Source organism: Somniosus microcephalus, chromosome 7 (assembly GCF_052327205.1).
Source record: "Somniosus microcephalus isolate GS21.2 chromosome 7, FLI_Smic_1.0, whole genome shotgun sequence".
NCBI lineage: Eukaryota > Metazoa > Chordata > Chondrichthyes > Squaliformes > Somniosidae > Somniosus > Somniosus microcephalus.
This window is the reverse complement of record NC_140993.1, coordinates 8,914,515-8,936,407: the sequence shown is the minus strand read 5'-3', so window position 1 is coordinate 8,936,407 and position 21,893 is coordinate 8,914,515. Positions and strand designations below refer to the sequence as shown.

Below are 21,893 nucleotides of genomic sequence, written 5' to 3'. Positions count from 1 at the left end.
GCTCCCTCAGTACTGCCCCTCCGACAGTGCAGCGCTCCCTCGGTACTGTCCCTCCGACAGTGCAGCGCTCCCTCAGTACTGCCCCTCCCACAGTGCAGCGCTCCCTCAGTACTGCCCCTCTGGCAGTGCAGCGCTCCTTCAGTACTGCCCCTCTGGCAGTGCAGCGCTCCTTCAGTACTGCCCCTCTGGCAGTGCAGCGCTCCCTCAGTACTGCCCCACGGACAGTGCGGCGCTCCCTCAGTACTGTCCCTCCGACAGTGCAGCACTCCCTCTGTACTGTCCCTCCTGTAATGCATGTACCTTTAAGGGGAGAACTACTTTTTACAGCTCCTGTATACTGTAGTACCGGCAGTGACCACACCTGTATATAAACCGTGAGTAGTGATCTGTACAGTTAGTTCTAGAGTAACCATCATTCAGTAAACACCTGTTGAATCGTTCCCTGCAGTCTGTTGTCTGATTATTGAAGGACACAACATTAAGATGCACGGACATAACATTGGCGACGAGCAGATTCGAAACTACCTGCAACTCTGCATCACCTCCCAGGGATTCGCTCCTGGAGAACAGTGGAAGAAGATCGAGTCCAGAAGCACGGGCGTCGACCACGGGCAACCGCCCAGTCATCCTTCGGAGATTTGAGCATCGCAGAGGAGGCTGTCGAGAGCCAGGCTTGGCTTTCCAGTCACGGTGGTCCAGCGAAACGGGCTGGCAACAGGTACTGCGCAGACCCTTCCCGGACAGCGACGGGCTGGAGCCCGACCGAGCGGCACAGAAAAAGGCCGAGCAGCGTCAACGGGGGAGAGAGAGAGGGCAGAGCGCACAGGGCGCAGCCGGTGTTCAGGACCGAGCGGCGTCAATGGGGGAGAGAGGCGAGAGAGAGCAGAGCGCAGCCGGTGTTCAAGGGCCGAGCAGCGTCAACGGGGGAGAGAGGCGCGCAGGAAAACGCGCAGAGCGCAGCCGGTGTTCAAGAGCCGAGCAGCGTCAACGGGGGAGAGAGGCGCGCAGGAAAATGCGAGGCGCTGCCATTGCCACGAGGACCGCAGAGAGCGGCGTTGGCAGCAGCGCAGGAGCATCGCATGAAACCCACAGGGCGTCGCCATTTGCCACGAGGACCGTCGAGTGCGGCGTTGGCAGCAGCACGGGAGACGCCATTTTAAGCCGCAGCGGGGAAGAAAGGAAAGCGCGGGAGACGCCATTTTAAGCCGCAGCGGGGAAGAAAGGAAAGCGCGGGAGACGCCATTTTAAGCCAGTCTAACCACACCCAAAAATGCCGAAGAGTGGCAGTATCACAGCGTTCGACAATGAAGTCGAAGAGTGGACGACATATGTCAAACGCATAGAAGTATACTGCAAGGCGAATGAAGTGCCAGAAAGCGCTGGTATTGTTGAATTCAATGGGTGCCAAAACGTATGGCTTACTACGAAACCTAGTAACCCCAGAGAAGCCAGTAGAAAAGGATTTTGAAAACATAGTGTCAATCCTACAGGACCACTTAAACCCCACACCGCTGCTGATAGCAGAAAGATTTAAGTTTCACGAAAGGAACCAGCATAAAGATGAAAGTAATGCTGAGTATTTAACGCAACTGCGCAAGCTATCGAAACACTGCCAGTTTGGAACGGGATTAGCAGATACTTTAAGGGACAAGTTTGTGTGTGGGCTTCAAAGTGAAGGTACCCAGAAACGGCTTCTATCAGAAAAGGATCTTACGCTGGACAAGGCTTTCAGCATTGCAGTATTACATGAAGCAGCAGCACGGGGCGCTGCAGAGGTGCAACGGAGACCGCAAGAATATGGCACAAATGAAATGTCATACGGAACAGTGAAGTGCTATCGCTGCGGCAGAACAACACACGACCATAATGATTGCTGGTTCAAGGACAGAGTGTGCAGACAGTGTGGAAAAGTAGGACAAATAGCAAGAGTCTGCAGGTCGGGAAAGAAAACCAGCAGCAAGAAATCTCCACGGGAGAAGTACAAGAAGGTACATAAGGTGATGGAGAGTAGTTCAGACGAACAGAAGAGTGATACAGACTCCGGAAGCAAGGAGCTGGGTAGTCTGAAACTACATAATGTGATCAAAACGGAGGATCACCAAACTATCTGGGTCACGCTCAAGATAGCAGGAGTCCAAGTGAAAATGGAATTGGACACAGGATCAGCCCTAACAGTCATAAACCGAAGGGACTACAAGCGGCTATTCTTACATATACCCTTGAGAGATACAAAGATTGTCTTGAAGACGTATACGGGGTAAAAGTCTACCCCAAAGGAAAAATAAGGGTGAACGTTATATGTAACGGCAAGGAAACACCAAAAATTGACCTATATGTATTGTCAGATGGAGGACCACCACTACTAGGACGTGAATGGATCCGGAAGATACAGCTAGATTGGCATTCCATACAGGCACTGACTGTGGCTGACAAAAAGGACGACGACGTCACACCTGGGCGACTGTCAAAGATCCTAACTGACGCGAAAGAAGTGTTCCAGCAAGGACTCGGAACACTAAAAGGCATGACAGCGATGATTAAAATTGAAGAAAACGCAAGCCCAAAATATTTTAAGGCCAGACCAGTACCTTATGCGATCCGCCCAGCCATCGAAGCAGAGCTGGAGAGTCTGGAACGTTCAGGTGTACTGTCCAAGGTAGACTGGAGCGAGTGGGCTACACCCATCGTCCCTGTGATGAAAAAGTCGTTGAGCAGCACGCCTGGGGAACCAAGGAAGGTTCGCATCCGTGGGGACTTTATGGTAACAGTGAACCCGGTCCTTCACAACATACAATATCCACTTCCGCGGATTGAAGATATTTTCGCCTCGCTATCTGGAGGGAAGCGCTTCACTAAGATTGATCTGGCCCAGGCGTATCTGCAAATGGAGGTAGAAGAAGCATCAAAAAAATACCTCACAAGCAACACCCATAAAGGTCTCCAGCAATACAACCGGCTGGTATTCGGGGTAGCATCAGCTCCGGCTATTTGGCAGAGGGCAATGGAACAAGTCCTGCAAGGGATCCCAGGGACCCAGTGTTATTTGGACGACATCCTGGTCACGGGCGAAAATGACAGTGATCACCTTGCCAACCTGGAGCAGGTGCTCACTAGATTGCAGGAATATGGGCTCCGAGCTAACCGCCCCAAATGCGAGTTTTTTAGAAAACAGATCTCGAATTTTGGCCACGTTATCGATAAAGAGGGGTTACATAAGTCCCCAGAGAAGATTGAGGCAGTAGTCAAGGCTCCAGCACCGGAAAATGTGTCACAACTGAGGTCGTTCCTCGGGCTGATAAACTACTACCATAAGTTCTTGCCAAATTTGTCTACAATACTACACCCACTGAACGCCCTACTGCAAACTGGGGTGCCATGGAAGTGGAGTGACGAATGTAGACGAGCTTTCTAGAAGAGCAAAACACTAATCACGTCGAAAGAGGTATTGGCCCATTCCAACCCGGCATTACCAATTCAGTTGGCATGTGATGCGTCACCCTACGGCATTGGAGCGGTGCTGTCGCACAAATTCTCGGCCAGCTCAGAGAGGCCAATAGCCTTTGCGTCACGATCACTAACCTCAGCCAAGCATAACTACGCCCAGATTGACAGGGAGGCCCTCAGCCTAGTGTGGGGAGTGAAAAAGTTGAATCACTATCTGCACGGGCAGAAGTTCACCTTGCTGACTGACCACCAACCACTTGTCTCCATCTTTAATCCAAAGAAGGGCATCCCGGTGATGACTGCGCAATGGCTACAAAGATGGTCCCTTTTTCTAGGGGCGCACCAATATGAAATCGAGTATAAGGGCACGAAACAGCATGGAAACGCTGATGGGCTATCGCGCCTGCCACTGCCTACTGCGGAGGAAGCACCAGCAGTGGATCCTGTCGAAATATTTCATTCGACTCTAATTGAATGCTTGCCAGTAACTAACGCTGGTATAGAGAAGGAGACCCGAAATGACCCGACACTGTCTCGGGTATATGATTTGACGGTGAAGGGATGGCCAGCACATGGCGACTCACTGTTGCCAGCATTCTCATCCAGAAGAGAACAGCTGTCAGTATGCCAGGGGACCTTGATGTGTGGATCCCGAGTGGTAATTCCACCCAAGTTAAGGGAGAGAGTGCTCAATGAGCTTCATGAAGGTCATCTGGGAGGGGTGAAAATGAAAAGCCTTGCTAGGGCTTAGGTGTGGTGGCCGGGGATCGATCAGCAAATCGAGGACCTGACAAAGAGTTGCTCAGGATGCCAGAAGGTCCAAAATGCACCACCACATGCCCCTCTACACCCATGGGAGTGGCCCTCATCTCCATGGCAACGGGTGCATATTGATTTTGCTGGTCCATTCATGGACTCAATGTTTTTAATAGCCGTGGATGCGCACTCGAAATCGCCTGAGGTGATCAAAATGTCCTCCACCACCACGGAGAAAACTATTGCAGTCCTACGGACCATTTTTGCCAGGAACGGCTTGCCGGAGCAGATTTGCTCTGATAACGGACCACAGTTTGTGTCCGAAGAGTTTCGAAGATTTATGAAAAGGAATGGGGTAAGGCATTACACATCCGCCCCGTATCATCCAGCCACAAATGGATTGGCTGAGAGGTTCGTACAAACCTTTAAGAAGGCAATAAAGTCTATGTACAATGACAACATTCCACTGCAGCACAAGGTGGACAATTTCCTGTTCGCCTACAGAAATGCGACACATGCAGTCACCAACCAGGCCCCAGCCATGATGTTCTTTAACCGAAGGTTAAGATCTCGCCTGGATTTGCTCAGACCAAACGTACGAAGAGATGTTGAGAGTAAGCAATTCCAGCACACCCATGAGAAGCCAACAAGGAGCTTCAATGTAGGGCAACCAGTCTTGGCCAGCGACTACCGAACAGAAAAATGGCAGCCAGGAACGATATGCACACGGCAGGGCCCACTAATGTACACAGTGGACGTTGGGGAGAGCATCGGGGGACGCCATGCTGACCAGATCCTAGAGTCACAGGAACAAGTCAACCCCGTGCCTCGCCCATACGTACGTGGTGATGAACCCGACGTACAGGTAGCATCTACCCCAGAAACAGTAGCATCGGAAGCTGATGAACCAACCGACGACAGGGGGCCAGAATCGCCTCCGCACCAAGAGCAAGACACTCGGGAAAGGCGCTATCCAGAAAGGATCAGGAAGCCTCCCCAATGACTGAATTTATAAATAGACTATTTCAGCTAATGTTACATGTTAAAAGTGTTAATTGTAATTAGTTTGATATTTAATTGTTAAATGAGTGTTATGGTACTGTTAATCTAAAAGGGGAGGAATTGTAATGTACCTTTAAGGGGAGAACTACTTTTTACAGCTCCTGTATACTGTAGTACCGGCAGTGACGACACCTGTATATAAACCCTGAGTAGTGATCTGTACAGTTAGTTCTAGAGTAACCATCATTCAGTAAACACCTGTTGAATCGTTCCCTGCAGTCTGTTGTCTGATTATTGAAGGACACAACATTAAGATACACGGACATAACACCTCCGACAGTGCGGCGCTCCCTCAGTACTGCCCCTCCGACCGTGCGGCACTCCCTCAGTACTGAACCTCCGACAGTGCAGCGCTCCCTCAGTACTGCCCCACGGACAGTGCGGCGCTCCCTCAGTACTGCCCCTCCGACAGTGCAGTGCTCCCTCTTTACTGTCCCTCCGACAGTGCGGCGCTCCCTCAGTACTGTCCCTCCGACAGTGCCACGCTCCCTCAGTACTGTCGTCCAACAGTGCAGCGCTCCCTCAGTACTGTCCCTCCGACAGTGAAGCGCTCCCTCAGTACTGCCCCCCCAACTGTGCAGCGCTCCCTCAGTACTGCCCCTCTGGCAGTGCAGCGCTCCCTCAGTACTGCCCCACGGACAGTGCGGCGCTCCCTCAGTACTGCCCCTCCGGCAGTGCAGCGCTCCCTCAGTACTGTCCCTTCGACAGTGCAGCACTCCCTCAGTACTGTCCCTCCGATAGCGCGGCGCTCCCTCAGTACTGCCCCTCCGACATTGCAGCGCTCCCTCAGTACTGACCCCCCGACAGTGCAGCGCTCCCGCAGTACTGCCCCTCCGACAGTGCAGCCTTCCCTCAGTACTGCCGCTCCGACAGTGCAGCGCTCCCGCAGTACTGCCCCTCCGACAGTGCAGCCTTCCCTCAGTACTGCCCCTCCGACAGTGCAGCCTTCCCTCAGTACTGCCCCTCCGACAGTGCAGCGCTCCCGCAGTACTGCCCCTCCGACAGTGCGGTGCTCCCTCGGTACTGTCCCTCCGACAGTGCAGCGCTCCCTCGGTACTGCCCCTCCCACAGTGCAGCGCTCCCTCAGTACTGCCCCTCTGGCAGTGCAGCGCTCCCTCAGTACTGGCCCACGGACAGTGCAGCGCTCCCTCAGTACTGCCTCTCCGACAGTGCAGCGCTCCCTCAGAACTGCCCCTCCGACAGTGCAGCGCTCCCTCACTACAGTTCCTCCGACAGTGCAGCGCTCCCTCAGTACTGCCCCTCCGACAGTGCAGCGCTCCCTCGGTACTGTCCCTCCGACAGTGCAGCGCTCCCTCAGTACTGCCCCTCCCACAGTGCAGCGCTCCCTCAGTACTGCCCCTCTGGCAGTGCAGCGCTCCTTCAGTACTGCCCCTCTGGCAGTGCAGCGCTCCTTCAGTACTGCCCCTCTGGCAGTGCAGCGCTCCCTCAGTACTGCCCCACGGACAGTGCGGCGCTCCCTCAGTACTGTCCCTCCGACAGTGCAGCACTCCCTCTGTACTGTCCCTCCTGTAATGCATGTACCTTTAAGGGGAGAACTACTTTTTACAGCTCCTGTATACTGTAGTACCGGCAGTGACCACACCTGTATATAAACGCTGAGTAGTGATCTGTACAGTTAGTTCTAGAGTAACCATCATTCAGTAAACACCTGTTGAATCGTTCCCTGCAGTCTGTTGTCTGATTATTGAAGGACACAACATTAAGATGCACGGACATAACATTGGCGACGAGCAGATTCGAAACTACCTGCAACTCTGCATCACCTCCCAGGGATTCGCTCCTGGAGAACAGTGGAAGAAGATCGAGTCCAGAAGCACGGGCGTCGACCACGGGCAACCGCCCAGTCATCCTTCGGAGATTTGAGCATCGCAGAGGAGGCTGTCGAGAGCCAGGCTTGGCTTTCCAGTCACGGTGGTCCAGCGAAACGGGCTGGCAACAGGTACTGCGCAGACCCTTCCCGGACAGCGACGGGCTGGAGCCCGACCGAGCGGCACAGAAAAAGGCCGAGCAGCGTCAACGGGGGAGAGAGAGAGGGCAGAGCGCACAGGGCGCAGCCGGTGTTCAGGACCGAGCGGCGTCAATGGGGGAGAGAGGCGAGAGAGAGCAGAGCGCAGCCGGTGTTCAAGGGCCGAGCAGCGTCAACGGGGGAGAGAGGCGCGCAGGAAAACGCGCAGAGCGCAGCCGGTGTTCAAGAGCCGAGCAGCGTCAACGGGGGAGAGAGGCGCGCAGGAAAATGCGAGGCGCTGCCATTGCCACGAGGACCGCAGAGAGCGGCGTTGGCAGCAGCGCAGGAGCATCGCATGAAACCCACAGGGCGTCGCCATTTGCCACGAGGACCGTCGAGTGCGGCGTTGGCAGCAGCACGGGAGACGCCATTTTAAGCCGCAGCGGGGAAGAAAGGAAAGCGCGGGAGACGCCATTTTAAGCCGCAGCGGGGAAGAAAGGAAAGCGCGGGAGACGCCATTTTAAGCCAGTCTAACCACACCCAAAAATGCCGAAGAGTGGCAGTATCACAGCGTTCGACAATGAAGTCGAAGAGTGGACGACATATGTCAAACGCATAGAAGTATACTGCAAGGCGAATGAAGTGCCAGAAAGCGCTGGTATTGTTGAATTCAATGGGTGCCAAAACGTATGGCTTACTACGAAACCTAGTAACCCCAGAGAAGCCAGTAGAAAAGGATTTTGAAAACATAGTGTCAATCCTACAGGACCACTTAAACCCCACACCGCTGCTGATAGCAGAAAGATTTAAGTTTCACAAAAGGAACCAGCATAAAGATGAAAGTAATGCTGAGTATTTAACGCAACTGCGCAAGCTATCGAAACACTGCCAGTTTGGAACGGGATTAGCAGATACTTTAAGGGACAAGTTTGTGTGTGGGCTTCAAAGTGAAGGTACCCAGAAACGGCTTCTATCAGAAAAGGATCTTACGCTGGACAAGGCTTTCAGCATTGCAGTATTACATGAAGCAGCAGCACGGGGCGCTGCAGAGGTGCAACGGAGACCGCAAGAATATGGCACAAATGAAATGTCATACGGAACAGTGAAGTGCTATCGCTGCGGCAGAACAACACACGACCATAATGATTGCTGGTTCAAGGACAGAGTGTGCAGACAGTGTGGAAAAGTAGGACAAATAGCAAGAGTCTGCAGGTCGGGAAAGAAAACCAGCAGCAAGAAATCTCCACAGGAGAAGTACAAGAAGGTACATAAGGTGATGGAGAGTAGTTCAGACGAACAGAAGAGTGATACAGACTCCGGAAGCAAGGAGCTGGGTAGTCTGAAACTACATAATGTGATCAAAACGGAGGATCACCAAACTATCTGGGTCACGCTCAAGATAGCAGGAGTCCAAGTGAAAATGGAATTGGACACAGGATCAGCCCTAACAGTCATAAACCGAAGGGACTACAAGCGGCTATTCTTACATATACCCTTGAGAGATACAAAGATTGTCTTGAAGACGTATACGGGGTAAAAGTCTACCCCAAAGGAAAAATAAGGGTGAACGTTATATGTAACGGCAAGGAAACACCAAAAATTGACCTATATGTATTGTCAGATGGAGGACCACCACTACTAGGACGTGAATGGATCCGGAAGATACAGCTAGATTGGCATTCCATACAGGCACTGACTGTGGCTGACAAAAAGGACGACGACGTCACACCTGGGCGACTGTCAAAGATCCTAACTGACGCGAAAGAAGTGTTCCAGCAAGGACTCGGAACACTAAAAGGCATGACAGCGATGATTAAAATTGAAGAAAACGCAAGCCCAAAATATTTTAAGGCCAGACCAGTACCTTATGCGATCCGCCCAGCCATCGAAGCAGAGCTGGAGAGTCTGGAACGTTCAGGTGTACTGTCCAAGGTAGACTGGAGCGAGTGGGCTACACCCATCGTCCCTGTGATGAAAAAGTCGTTGAGCAGCACGCCTGGGGAACCAAGGAAGGTTCGCATCCGTGGGGACTTTATGGTAACAGTGAACCCGGTCCTTCACAACATACAATATCCACTTCCGCGGATTGAAGATATTTTCGCCTCGCTATCTGGAGGGAAGCGCTTCACTAAGATTGATCTGGCCCAGGCGTATCTGCAAATGGAGGTAGAAGAAGCATCAAAAAAATACCTCACAAGCAACACCCATAAAGGTCTCCAGCAATACAACCGGCTGGTATTCGGGGTAGCATCAGCTCCGGCTATTTGGCAGAGGGCAATGGAACAAGTCCTGCAAGGGATCCCAGGGACCCAGTGTTATTTGGACGACATCCTGGTCACGGGCGAAAATGACAGTGATCACCTTGCCAACCTGGAGCAGGTGCTCACTAGATTGCAGGAATATGGGCTCCGAGCTAACCGCCCCAAATGCGAGTTTTTTAGAAAACAGATCTCGAATTTTGGCCACGTTATCGATAAAGAGGGGTTACATAAGTCCCCAGAGAAGATTGAGGCAGTAGTCAAGGCTCCAGCACCGGAAAATGTGTCACAACTGAGGTCGTTCCTCGGGCTGATAAACTACTACCATAAGTTCTTGCCAAATTTGTCTACAATACTACACCCACTGAACGCCCTACTGCAAACTGGGGTGCCATGGAAGTGGAGTGACGAATGTAGACGAGCTTTCTAGAAGAGCAAAACACTAATCACATCGAAAGAGGTATTGGCCCATTCCAACCCGGCATTACCAATTCAGTTGGCATGTGATGCGTCACCCTACGGCATTGGAGCGGTGCTGTCGCACAAATTCTCGGCCAGCTCAGAGAGGCCAATAGCCTTTGCGTCACGATCACTAACCTCAGCCAAGCATAACTACGCCCAGATTGACAGGGAGGCCCTCAGCCTAGTGTGGGGAGTGAAAAAGTTGAATCACTATCTGCACGGGCAGAAGTTCACCTTGCTGACTGACCACCAACCACTTGTCTCCATCTTTAATCCAAAGAAGGGCATCCCGGTGATGACTGCGCAATGGCTACAAAGATGGTCCCTTTTTCTAGGGGCGCACCAATATGAAATCGAGTATAAGGGCACGAAACAGCATGGAAACGCTGATGGGCTATCGCGCCTGCCACTGCCTACTGCGGAGGAAGCACCAGCAGTGGATCCTGTCGAAATATTTCATTCGACTCTAATTGAATGCTTGCCAGTAACTAACGCTGGTATAGAGAAGGAGACCCGAAATGACCCGACACTGTCTCGGGTATATGATTTGACGGTGAAGGGATGGCCAGCACATGGCGACTCACTGTTGCCAGCATTCTCATCCAGAAGAGAACAGCTGTCAGTATGCCAGGGGACCTTGATGTGTGGATCCCGAGTGGTAATTCCACCCAAGTTAAGGGAGAGAGTGCTCAATGAGCTTCATGAAGGTCATCTGGGAGGGGTGAAAATGAAAAGCCTTGCTAGGGCTTAGGTGTGGTGGCCGGGGATCGATCAGCAAATCGAGGACCTGACAAAGAGTTGCTCAGGATGCCAGAAGGTCCAAAATGCACCACCACATGCCCCTCTACACCCATGGGAGTGGCCCTCATCTCATAGATACATAGATACATAGAAGATAGGAGCAGGAGTAGGCCATTCGGCCCTTCGTGCCTGCTCCGCCATTTAATGAGATCATGGCTGATCCTTTAATTCAGTATCCCGTCCCCGCCTTCTCTCCGTAACCCTTAACCCCTTTTGCCCGTAGAAATATATCTAATTCCCTCTTAAATATATTTAATGAGCTGGCGTACACTGCCCTCTGTGGCAATGAGTTCCACAGGTTCACCACTCTCTGAGTGAAGAAATTCCCCCTCATCTCTGTCCTAAATGGTTTAGCCCTTATCCTTAAATTATGTCCTCTAGTTCTGTTCTCACCCGCCAAGGGAAACATTCCTTCTGCATCCAGTCTGTCTAGACCTGTCAGAATTTTATACACTTCTATGAGGTCCCCTCTCAATCTTCTAAACTCCAGTGTGTACATCCCTAAACTACATAGTCTCTCCTCATAGGTCATTCCCGCCATTCCTGGTATCAGCCTGGTGAATCGCCGCTGCACCCCCTCCATGGCAAGAACATCCTTCCTCAGATGAGGCGACCAAAACTGTACACAGTACTCGAGGTGTGGTCTCACCAGTGCCCTGTACAGCTGCAGCAAGGTATCCCTGTTCCTGTATTCTAACCCTTTTGCTATGAAGGCCAGCATACCGTTTGCCTTCTTGACCGCCTGTTGCACCTGCATGCTCGCCTTCAGTGACTGGTGTACAAGAACACCCAGGTCTCTCTGTACTTCCCCCTCTCCCAATCTATTGCCATTTAAATAATAATTTGCCCTCCCGTTCCTGCACCCAAGGTGGATAACTTCGCACTTGTCCACATTATAGTGCATCTGCCATTTATCCGCCCAATCGCCCAGTCTGTCCAAATCGCTCTGGAGCTTCCTGGTCTCTTCCTCTGAGCCCACCCCACCTCCTAGTTTAGTGTCGTCTGCAAATTTGGAAATGCTGCATCCGACTCCCTGATCCAGGTCATTAATGTAAATTGTGAACAGCTGGGGGCCCAGGACAGATCCCTGTGGTACCCCACTTGTTACTGCCTGCCATTCAGAAAATGAGCCGTTTATTCCAACTCTCTGTTTTCTATCTGACAGCCAGTTCCCTATCCACGCCAAAACTTTCCCCTTTATCCCATGAGCCTCAATTTTCCATGCTAATCTTTTATGTGGGACCTTATCGAAGGCCTTTTGGAAGTCCAGGTACACCACTTCTACTGGCTCTCCCCCATCTATTCTACCAGTTACTCCCTCAAAAAATTCCAATAGATTAGTCAAGCACGATTTACCCTTTGTAAATCCATGTTGACTCTGTCCTATCCTGTCCCCATTTGCTAAGTGCTCCGCTATTTCATCCTTAATGATGGACTCCAGCATTTTGCCCACAACTGATGTAAGGCTTACAGGTCTGTAATTACCTGCTTTTTCCCTACCCCCCTTTTTGAATAGTGGGGTAACGTTAGCTACCCTCCAATCCATCGGCACTGTTCCCGAGTCTAATGGCAACGGGTGCATATTGATTTTGCTGGTCCATTCATGGACTCAATGTTTTTAATAGCCGTGGATGCGCACTCGAAATCGCCTGAGGTGATCAAAATGTCCTCCACCACCACGGAGAAAACTATTGCAGTCCTACGGACCATTTTTGCCAGGAACGGCTTGCCGGAGCAGATTTGCTCTGATAACGGACCACAGTTTGTGTCCGAAGAGTTTCGAAGATTTATGAAAAGGAATGGGGTAAGGCATTACACATCCGCCCCGTATCATCCAGCCACAAATGGATTGGCTGAGAGGTTCGTACAAACCTTTAAGAAGGCAATAAAGTCTATGTACAATGACAACATTCCACTGCAGCACAAGGTGGACAATTTCCTGTTCGCCTACAGAAATGCGACACATGCAGTCACCAACCAGGCCCCAGCCATGATGTTCTTTAACCGAAGGTTAAGATCTCGCCTGGATTTGCTCAGACCAAACGTACGAAGAGATGTTGAGAGTAAGCAATTCCAGCACACCCATGAGAAGCCAACAAGGAGCTTCAATGTAGGGCAACCAGTCTTGGCCAGCGACTACCGAACAGAAAAATGGCAGCCAGGAACGATATGCACACGGCAGGGCCCACTAATGTACACAGTGGACGTTGGGGAGAGCATCGGGGGACGCCATGCTGACCAGATCCTAGAGTCACAGGAACAAGTCAACCCCGTGCCTCGCCCATATGTACGTGGTGATGAACCCGACGTACAGGTAGCATCTACCCCAGAAACAGTAGCATCGGAAGCTGATGAACCAACCGACGACAGGGGGCCAGAATCGCCTCCGCACCAAGAGCAAGACACTCGGGAAAGGCACTATCCAGAAAGGATCAGGAAGCCTCCCCAATGACTGAATTTATAAATAGACTATTTCAGCTAATGTTACATGTTAAAAGTGTTAATTGTAATTAGTTTGATATTTAATTGTTAAATGAGTGTTATGGTACTGTTAATCTAAAAGGGGAGGAATTGTAATGTACCTTTAAGGGGAGAACTACTTTTTACAGCTCCTGTATACTGTAGTACCGGCAGTGACGACACCTGTATATAAACCCTGAGTAGTGATCTGTACAGTTAGTTCTAGAGTAACCCTCATTCAGTAAACACCTGTTGAATCGTTCCCTGCAGTCTGTTGTCTGATTATTGAAGGACACAACATTAAGATACACGGACATAACACCTCCGACAGTGCGGCGCTCCCTCAGTACTGCCCCTCCGACCGTGCGGCACTCCCTCAGTACTGAACCTCCGACAGTGCAGCGCTCCCTCAGTACTGCCCCACGGACAGTGCGGCGCTCCCTCAGTACTGCCCCTCCGACAGTGCAGTGCTCCCTCTTTACTGTCCCTCCGACAGTGCGGCGCTCCCTCAGTACTGTCCCTCCGACAGTGCCACGCTCCCTCAGTACTGTCGTCCAACAGTGCAGCGCTCCCTCAGTACTGTCCCTCCGACAGTGAAGCGCTCCCTCAGTACTGCCCCCCCAACTGTGCAGCGCTCCCTCAGTACTGCCCCTCTGGCAGTGCAGCGCTCCCTCAGTACTGCCCCACGGACAGTGCGGCGCTCCCTCAGTACTGCCCCTCCGGCAGTGCAGCGCTCCCTCAGTACTGTCCCTTCGACAGTGCAGCACTCCCTCAGTACTGTCCCTCCGATAGCGCGGCGCTCCCTCAGTACTGCCCCTCCGACATTGCAGCGCTCCCTCAGTACTGACCCCCCGACAGTGCAGCGCTCCCGCAGTACTGCCCCTTCGACAGTGCAGCCTTCCCTCAGTACTGCCCCTCCGACAGTGCAGCGCTCCCGCAGTACTGCCCCTCCGACAGTGCAGCCTTCCCTCAGTACTGCCCCTCCGACAGTGCAGCGCTCCCGCAGTACTGCCCCTCCGACAGTGCGGTGCTCCCTCGGTACTGTCCCTCCGACAGTGCAGCGCTCCCTCAGTACTGCCCCTCCCACAGTGCAGCGCTCCCTCAGTACTGCCCCTCTGGCAGTGCAGCGCTCCCTCAGTACTGGCCCACGGACAGTGCAGCGCTCCCTCAGTACTGCCTCTCCGACAGTGCAGCGCTCCCTCAGAACTGCCCCTCCGACAGTGCAGCGCTCCCTCACTACAGTTCCTCCGACAGTGCAGCGCTCCCTCAGTACTGCCCCTCCGACAGTGCAGCGCTCCCTCGGTACTGTCCCTCCGACAGTGCAGCGCTCCCTCAGTACTGCCCCTCCCACAGTGCAGCGCTCCCTCAGTACTGCCCCTCTGGCAGTGCAGCGCTCCTTCAGTACTGCCCCTCTGGCAGTGCAGCGCTCCTTCAGTACTGCCCCTCTGGCAGTGCAGCGCTCCCTCAGTACTGCCCCACGGACAGTGCGGCGCGCCCTCAGTACTGTCCCTCCGACAGTGCAGCACTCCCTCTGTACTGTCCCTCCTGTAATGCATGTACCTTTAAGGGGAGAACTACTTTTTACAGCTCCTGTATACTGTAGTACCGGCAGTGACCACACCTGTATATAAACCCTGAGTAGTGATCTGTATAGTTAGTTCTAGAGTAACCATCATTCAGTAAACACCTGTTGAATCGTTCCCTGCAGTCTGTTGTCTGATTATTGAAGGACACAACATTAAGATGCACGGACATAACATTGGCGACGAGCAGATTCGAAACTACCTGCAACTCTGCATCACCTCCCAGGGATTCGCTCCTGGAGAACAGTGGAAGAAGATCGAGTCCAGAAGCACGGGCGTCGACCACGGGCAACCGCCCAGTCATCCTTCGGAGATTTGAGCATCGCAGAGGAGGCTGTCGAGAGCCAGGCTTGGCTTTCCAGTCACGGTGGTCCAGCGAAACGGGCTGGCAACAGGTACTGCGCAGACCCTTCCCGGACAGCAACGGGCTGGAGCCCGACCGAGCGGCACAGAAAAAGGCCGAGCAGCGTCAACGGGGGAGAGAGAGAGGGCAGAGCGCACAGGGCGCAGCCGGTGTTCAGGACCGAGCGGCGTCAATGGGGGAGAGAGGCGAGAGAGAGCAGAGCGCAGCCGGTGTTCAAGGGCCGAGCAGCGTCAACGGGGGAGAGAGGCGCGCAGGAAAACGCGAGGCGCTGCCATTGCCACGAGGACCGCAGAGAGCGGCGTTGGCAGCAGCGCAGGAGCATCGCATGAAACCCACAGGGCGTCGCCATTTGCCACGAGGACCGTCGAGTGCGGCGTTGGCAGCAGCACGGGAGACGCCATTTTAAGCCGCAGCGGGGAAGAAAGGAAAGCGCGGGAGACGCCATTTTAAGCCGCAGCGGGGAAGAAAGGAAAGCGCGGGAGACGCCATTTTAAGCCAGTCTAACCACACCCAAAAATGCCGAAGAGTGGCAGTATCACAGCGTTCGACAATGAAGTCGAAGAGTGGACGACATATGTCAAACGCATAGAAGTATACTGCAAGGCGAATGAAGTGCCAGAAAGCGCTGGTATTGTTGAATTCAATGGGTGCCAAAACGTATGGCTTACTACGAAACCTAGTAACCCCAGAGAAGCCAGTAGAAAAGGATTTTGAAAACATAATGTCAATCCTACAGGACCACTTAAACCCCACACTGCTGCTGATAGCAGAAAGATTTAAGTTTCACAAAAGGAACCAGCATAAAGATGAAAGTAATGCTGAGTATTTAACGCAACTGCGCAAGCTATCGAAACACTGCCAGTTTGGAACGGGATTAGCAGATACTTTAAGGGACAAGTTTGTGTGTGGGCTTCAAAGTGAAGGTACCCAGAAACGGCTTCTATCAGAAAAGGATCTTACGCTGGACAAGGCTTTCAGCATTGCAGTATTACATGAAGCAGCAGCACGGGGCGCTGCAGAGGTGCAACGGAGACCGCAAGAATATGGCACAAATGAAATGTCATACGGAACAGTGAAGTGCTATCGCTGCGGCAGAACAACACACGACCATAATGATTGCTGGTTCAAGGACAGAGTGTGCAGACAGTGTGGAAAAGTAGGACAAATAGCAAGAGTCTGCAGGTCGGGAAAGAAAACCAGCAGCAAGAAATCTCCACAGGAGAAGTACAAGAAGGTACATAAGGTGATGGAGAGTAGTTCAGACGAACAGAAGAGTGATACGGACTCCGGAAGCAAGGAGCTGGGTAGTCTGAAACTACATAATGTGATCAAAACGGAGGATCACCAAACTATCTGGGTCACGCTCAAGATAGCAGGAGTCCAAGTGAAAATGGAATTGGACACAGGATCAGCCCTAACAGTCATAAACCGAAGGGACTACAAGCGGCTATTCTTACATATACCCTTGAGAGATACAAAGATTGTCTTGAAGACGTATACGGGGTAAAAGTCTACCCCAAAGGAAAAATAAGGGTGAACGTTATATGTAACGGCAAGGAAACACCAAAAATTGACCTATATGTATTGTCAGATGGAGGACCACCACTACTAGGACGTGAATGGATCCGGAAGATACAGCTAGATTGGCATTCCATACAGGCACTGACTGTGGCTGACAAAAAGGACGACGACGTCACACCTGGGCGACTGTCAAAGATCCTAACTGACGCGAAAGAAGTGTTCCAGCAAGGACTCGGAACACTAAAAGGCATGACAGCGATGATTAAAATTGAAGAAAACGCAAGCCCAAAATATTTTAAGGCCAGACCAGTACCTTATGCGATCCGCCCAGCCATCGAAGCAGAGCTGGAGAGTCTGGAACGTTCAGGTGTACTGTCCAAGGTAGACTGGAGCGAGTGGGCTACACCCATCGTCCCTGTGATGAAAAAGTCGTTGAGCAGCACGCCTGGGGAACCAAGGAAGGTTCGCATCCGTGGGGACTTTATGGTAACAGTGAACCCGGTCCTTCACAACATACAATATCCACTTCCGCAGATTGAAGATATTTTCGCCTCGCTATCTGGAGGGAAGCGCTTCACTAAGATTGATCTGGCCCAGGCGTATCTGCAAATGGAGGTAGAAGAAGCATCAAAAAAATACCTCACAAGCAACACCCATAAAGGTCTCCAGCAATACAACCGGCTGGTATTCGGGGTAGCATCAGCTCCGGCTATTTGGCAGAGGGCAATGGAACAAGTCCTGCAAGGGATCCCAGGGACCCAGTGTTATTTGGACGACATCCTGGTCACGGGCGAAAATGACAGTGATCACCTTGCCAACCTGGAGCAGGTGCTCACTAGATTGCAGGAATATGGGCTCCGAGCTAACCGCCCCAAATGCGAGTTTTTTAGAAAACAGATCTCGAATTTTGGCCACGTTATCGATAAAGAGGGGTTACATAAGTCCCCAGAGAAGATTGAGGCAGTAGTCAAGGCTCCAGCACCGGAAAATGTGTCACAACTGAGGTCGTTCCTCGGGCTGATAAACTACTACCATAAGTTCTTGCCAAATTTGTCTACAATACTACACCCACTGAACGCCCTACTGCAAACTGGGGTGCCATGGAAGTGGAGTGACGAATGTAGACGAGCTTTCTAGAAGAGCAAAACACTAATCACATCGAAAGAGGTATTGGCCCATTCCAACCCGGCATTACCAATTCAGTTGGCATGTGATGCGTCACCCTACGGCATTGGAGCGGTGCTGTCGCACAAATTCTCGGCCAGCTCAGAGAGGCCAATAGCCTTTGCGTCACGATCACTAACCTCAGCCAAGCATAACTACGCCCAGATTGACAGGGAGGCCCTCAGCCTAGTGTGGGGAGTGAAAAAGTTGAATCACTATCTGCACGGGCAGAAGTTCACCTTGCTGACTGACCACCAACCACTTGTCTCCATCTTTAATCCAAAGAAGGGCATCCCGGTGATGACTGCGCAATGGCTACAAAGATGGTCCCTTTTTCTAGGGGCGCACCAATATGAAATCGAGTATAAGGGCACGAAACAGCATGGAAACGCTGATGGGCTATCGCGCCTGCCACTGCCTACTGCGGAGGAAGCACCAGCAGTGGATCCTGTCGAAATATTTCATTCGACTCTAATTGAATGCTTGCCAGTAACTAACGCTGGTATAGAGAAGGAGACCCGAAATGACCCGACACTGTCTCGGGTATATGATTTGACGGTGAAGGGATGGCCAGCACATGGCGACTCACTGTTGCCAGCATTCTCATCCAGAAGAGAACAGCTGTCAGTATGCCAGGGGACCTTGATGTGTGGATCCCGAGTGGTAATTCCACCCAAGTTAAGGGAGAGAGTGCTCAATGAGCTTCATGAAGGTCATCTGGGAGGGGTGAAAATGAAAAGCCTTGCTAGGGCTTAGGTGTGGTGGCCGGGGATCGATCAGCAAATCGAGGACCTGACAAAGAGTTGCTCAGGATGCCAGAAGGTCCAAAATGCACCACCACATGCCCCTCTACACCCATGGGAGTGGCCCTCATCTCCATGGCAACGGGTGCATATTGATTTTGCTGGTCCATTCATGGACTCAATGTTTTTAATAGCCGTGGATGCGCACTCGAAATGGCCTGAGGTGATCAAAATGTCCTCCACCACCACGGAGAAAACTATTGCAGTCCTACGGACCATTTTTGCCAGGAACGGCTTGCCGGAGCAGATTTGCTCTGATAACGGACCACAGTTTGTGTCCGAAGAGTTTCGAAGATTTATGAAAAGGAATGGGGTAAGGCATTACACATCCGCCCCGTATCATCCAGCCACAAATGGATTGGCTGAGAGGTTCGTACAAACCTTTAAGAAGGCAATAAAGTCTATGTACAATGACAACATTCCACTGCAGCACAAGGTGGACAATTTCCTGTTCGCCTACAGAAATGCGACACATGCAGTCACCAACCAGGCCCCAGCCATGATGTTCTTTAACCGAAGGTTAAGATCTCGCCTGGATTTGCTCAGACCAAACGTACGAAGAGATGTTGAGAGTAAGCAATTCCAGCACACCCATGAGAAGCCAACAAGGAGCTTCAATGTAGGGCAACCAGTCTTGGCCAGCGACTACCGAACAGAAAAATGGCAGCCAGGAACGATATGCACACGGCAGGGCCCACTAATGTACACAGTGGACGTTGGGGAGAGCATCGGGGGACGCCATGCTGACCAGATCCTAGAGTCACAGGAACAAGTCAACCCCGTGCCTCGCCCATACGTACGTGGTGATGAACCCGACGTACAGGTAGCATCTACCCCAGAAACAGTAGCATCGGAAGCTGATGAACCAACCGACGACAGGGGGCCAGAATCGCCTCCGCACCAAGAGCAAGACACTCGGGAAAGGCGCTATCCAGAAAGGATCAGGAAGCCTCCCCAATGACTGAATTTATAAATAGACTATTTCAGCTAATGTTACATGTTAAAAGTGTTAATTGTAATTAGTTTGATATTTAATTGTTAAATGAGTGTTATGGTACTGTTAATCTAAAAGGGGAGGAATTGTAATGTACCTTTAAGGGGAGAACTACTTTTTACAGCTCCTGTATACTGTAGTACCGGCAGTGACGACACCTGTATATAAACCCTGAGTAGTGATCTGTACAGTTAGTTCTAGAGTAACCCTCATTCAGTAAACACCTGTTGAATCGTTCCCTGCAGTCTGTTGTCTGATTATTGAAGGACACAACATTAAGATACACGGACATAACACCTCCGACAGTGCGGCGCTCCCTCAGTACTGCCCCTCCGACCGTGCGGCACTCCCTCAGTACTGAACCTCCGACAGTGCAGCGCTCCCTCAGTACTGCCCCACGGACAGTGCGGCGCTCCCTCAGTACTGCCCCTCCGACAGTGCAGTGCTCCCTCTTTACTGTCCCTCCGACAGTGCGGCGCTCCCTCAGTACTGTCCCTCCGACAGTGCCACGCTCCCTCAGTACTGTCGTTCAACAGTGCAGCGCTCCCTCAGTACTGTCCCTCCGACAGTGAAGCGCTCCCTCAGTACTGCCCCCCCAACTGTGCAGCGCTCCCTCAGTACTGCCCCTCTGGCAGTGCAGCGCTCCCTCAGTACTGCCCCACGGACAGTGCGGCGCTCCCTCAGTACTGCCTCTCCGGCAGTGCAGCGCTCCCTCAGTACTGTCCCTTCGACAGTGCAGCACTCCCTCAGTACTGTCCCTCCGATAGCGCGGCGCTCCCTCAGTACTGCCCCTCCGACATTGCAGCGCTCCCTCAGTACTGACCCTCCGACAGTGCAGCGCTCCCGCAGTACTGCCCCTCCGACAGTGCAGCCTTCCCTCAGTACTGCCCCTCCGACAGTGCAGCGCTCCCGCAGTACTGCCCCTCCGACAGTGCAGCCTTCCCTCAGTACTGCCCCTCCGACAGTGCAGCCTTCCCTCAGTACTGCCCCTCCGACAGTGCAGCGCTCCCGCAGTACTGCCCCTCCGACAGTGCAGCCTTCCCTCAGTACTGCACTGGGAGTGTCAGCCTAGATTTTTGTGCTAAGTTTCTGGAGTGGGACTTGAACCCACAACCTTCAACCTTTCCATCGCTCCACCATTGGCGAGGGTGCTACCCACTGAGCCACTGGCTGGGTACATGGGCATTTTTGAACCCCACCAGGAATCTAGCATGAGTAGTTTTTTCTTTCTTGAGAGCCTAGATGGCGAATATTGCTAGGCTATTTGACCAATAGAGGGACACACTTTCCAGCAGGGATTGCTGGATTGCGGTCAACAGCCCTGCGATCTATTTCCCCCTCACTCGCTCTGGGTGACTGGGCTCCTCTCCAGGCCCACCTGCAGCTTGCCTTGTCTGAGTTAACTGAACACAAAATGGAGATCAAAGCTCGGACCTTCCGGTCCACATGTGTCAGACAGTTGAGGTGGGGTCTGGTCTCCTGCTTCAAGTCCCATTCTTCCATCATCCCTTGTGGGCTCGCTGACCTACATTGGCTCCTGGTTAAGCAATGCCTCGATTTGAAAATTCAAATCCCTCCATGACCTCACCCCTTCCTATCTCTGTAATCTCCTCCAACCCTACATCCCTCGCCCCTCCCTATCTCTGTAACCTCCTCCAGCCCCAGGCCCTTCACCCCTCCCTATCTCTGTAACCTCCCCCAGCCCTACACCCCTCACCCCTCCCTATCTCTGTAACTTCCTCCAGCCCTACACCCCTCCCTAGCTCTGTAACCTCCTACACCCCTCGCCCCTCCCTATCTCTGTAACCTCCTCCAGCCCTACACCCCTTCCTATCTCTGTAACCTCCTACACCCCTCGCCCCTCCCTATCTCTGTAACCTCCCCCAGCCCTACACCCCTCGCCCCTCCCTATCTCTGTAACCTCCTACACCCCTCGCCCCTCCCTATCTCTGTAACCTCCTACACCCCTCGCCCCTCCCTATCTCTGTAACCTCCCCCAGCCCTCGCCCCTCCCTATCTCTGTAACCTCCTACACCCCTCGCCCCTCCCTATCTCTGTAACCTCCCCCAGCCCTACACCTCTCGCCCCTCCCTATCTCTGTAACCTCCTACACCCCTCGCCCCTCCCTATCTCTGTAACCTCCTGCACCCCTCGCCCCTCCCTATCTCTGTAACCTCCTCCAGCCCTACACCCCTCGCCCCTCCGTATCTCTGTAACCTCCTCCAGCCCTACACCCCTCGCCCCTCCCTATCTCT

General features: G+C 52.5%; 1 protein-coding gene across 2 annotated transcripts in view; it reads right to left on the bottom strand.

Annotated features, from left to right (window-relative positions):
* The window catches only part of asic1c (acid-sensing (proton-gated) ion channel 1c), a 537,225-nt gene that overhangs the window by 273,520 nt on the left and 241,812 nt on the right, over positions 1 to 21,893 (bottom strand). The window lies entirely within an intron of this gene.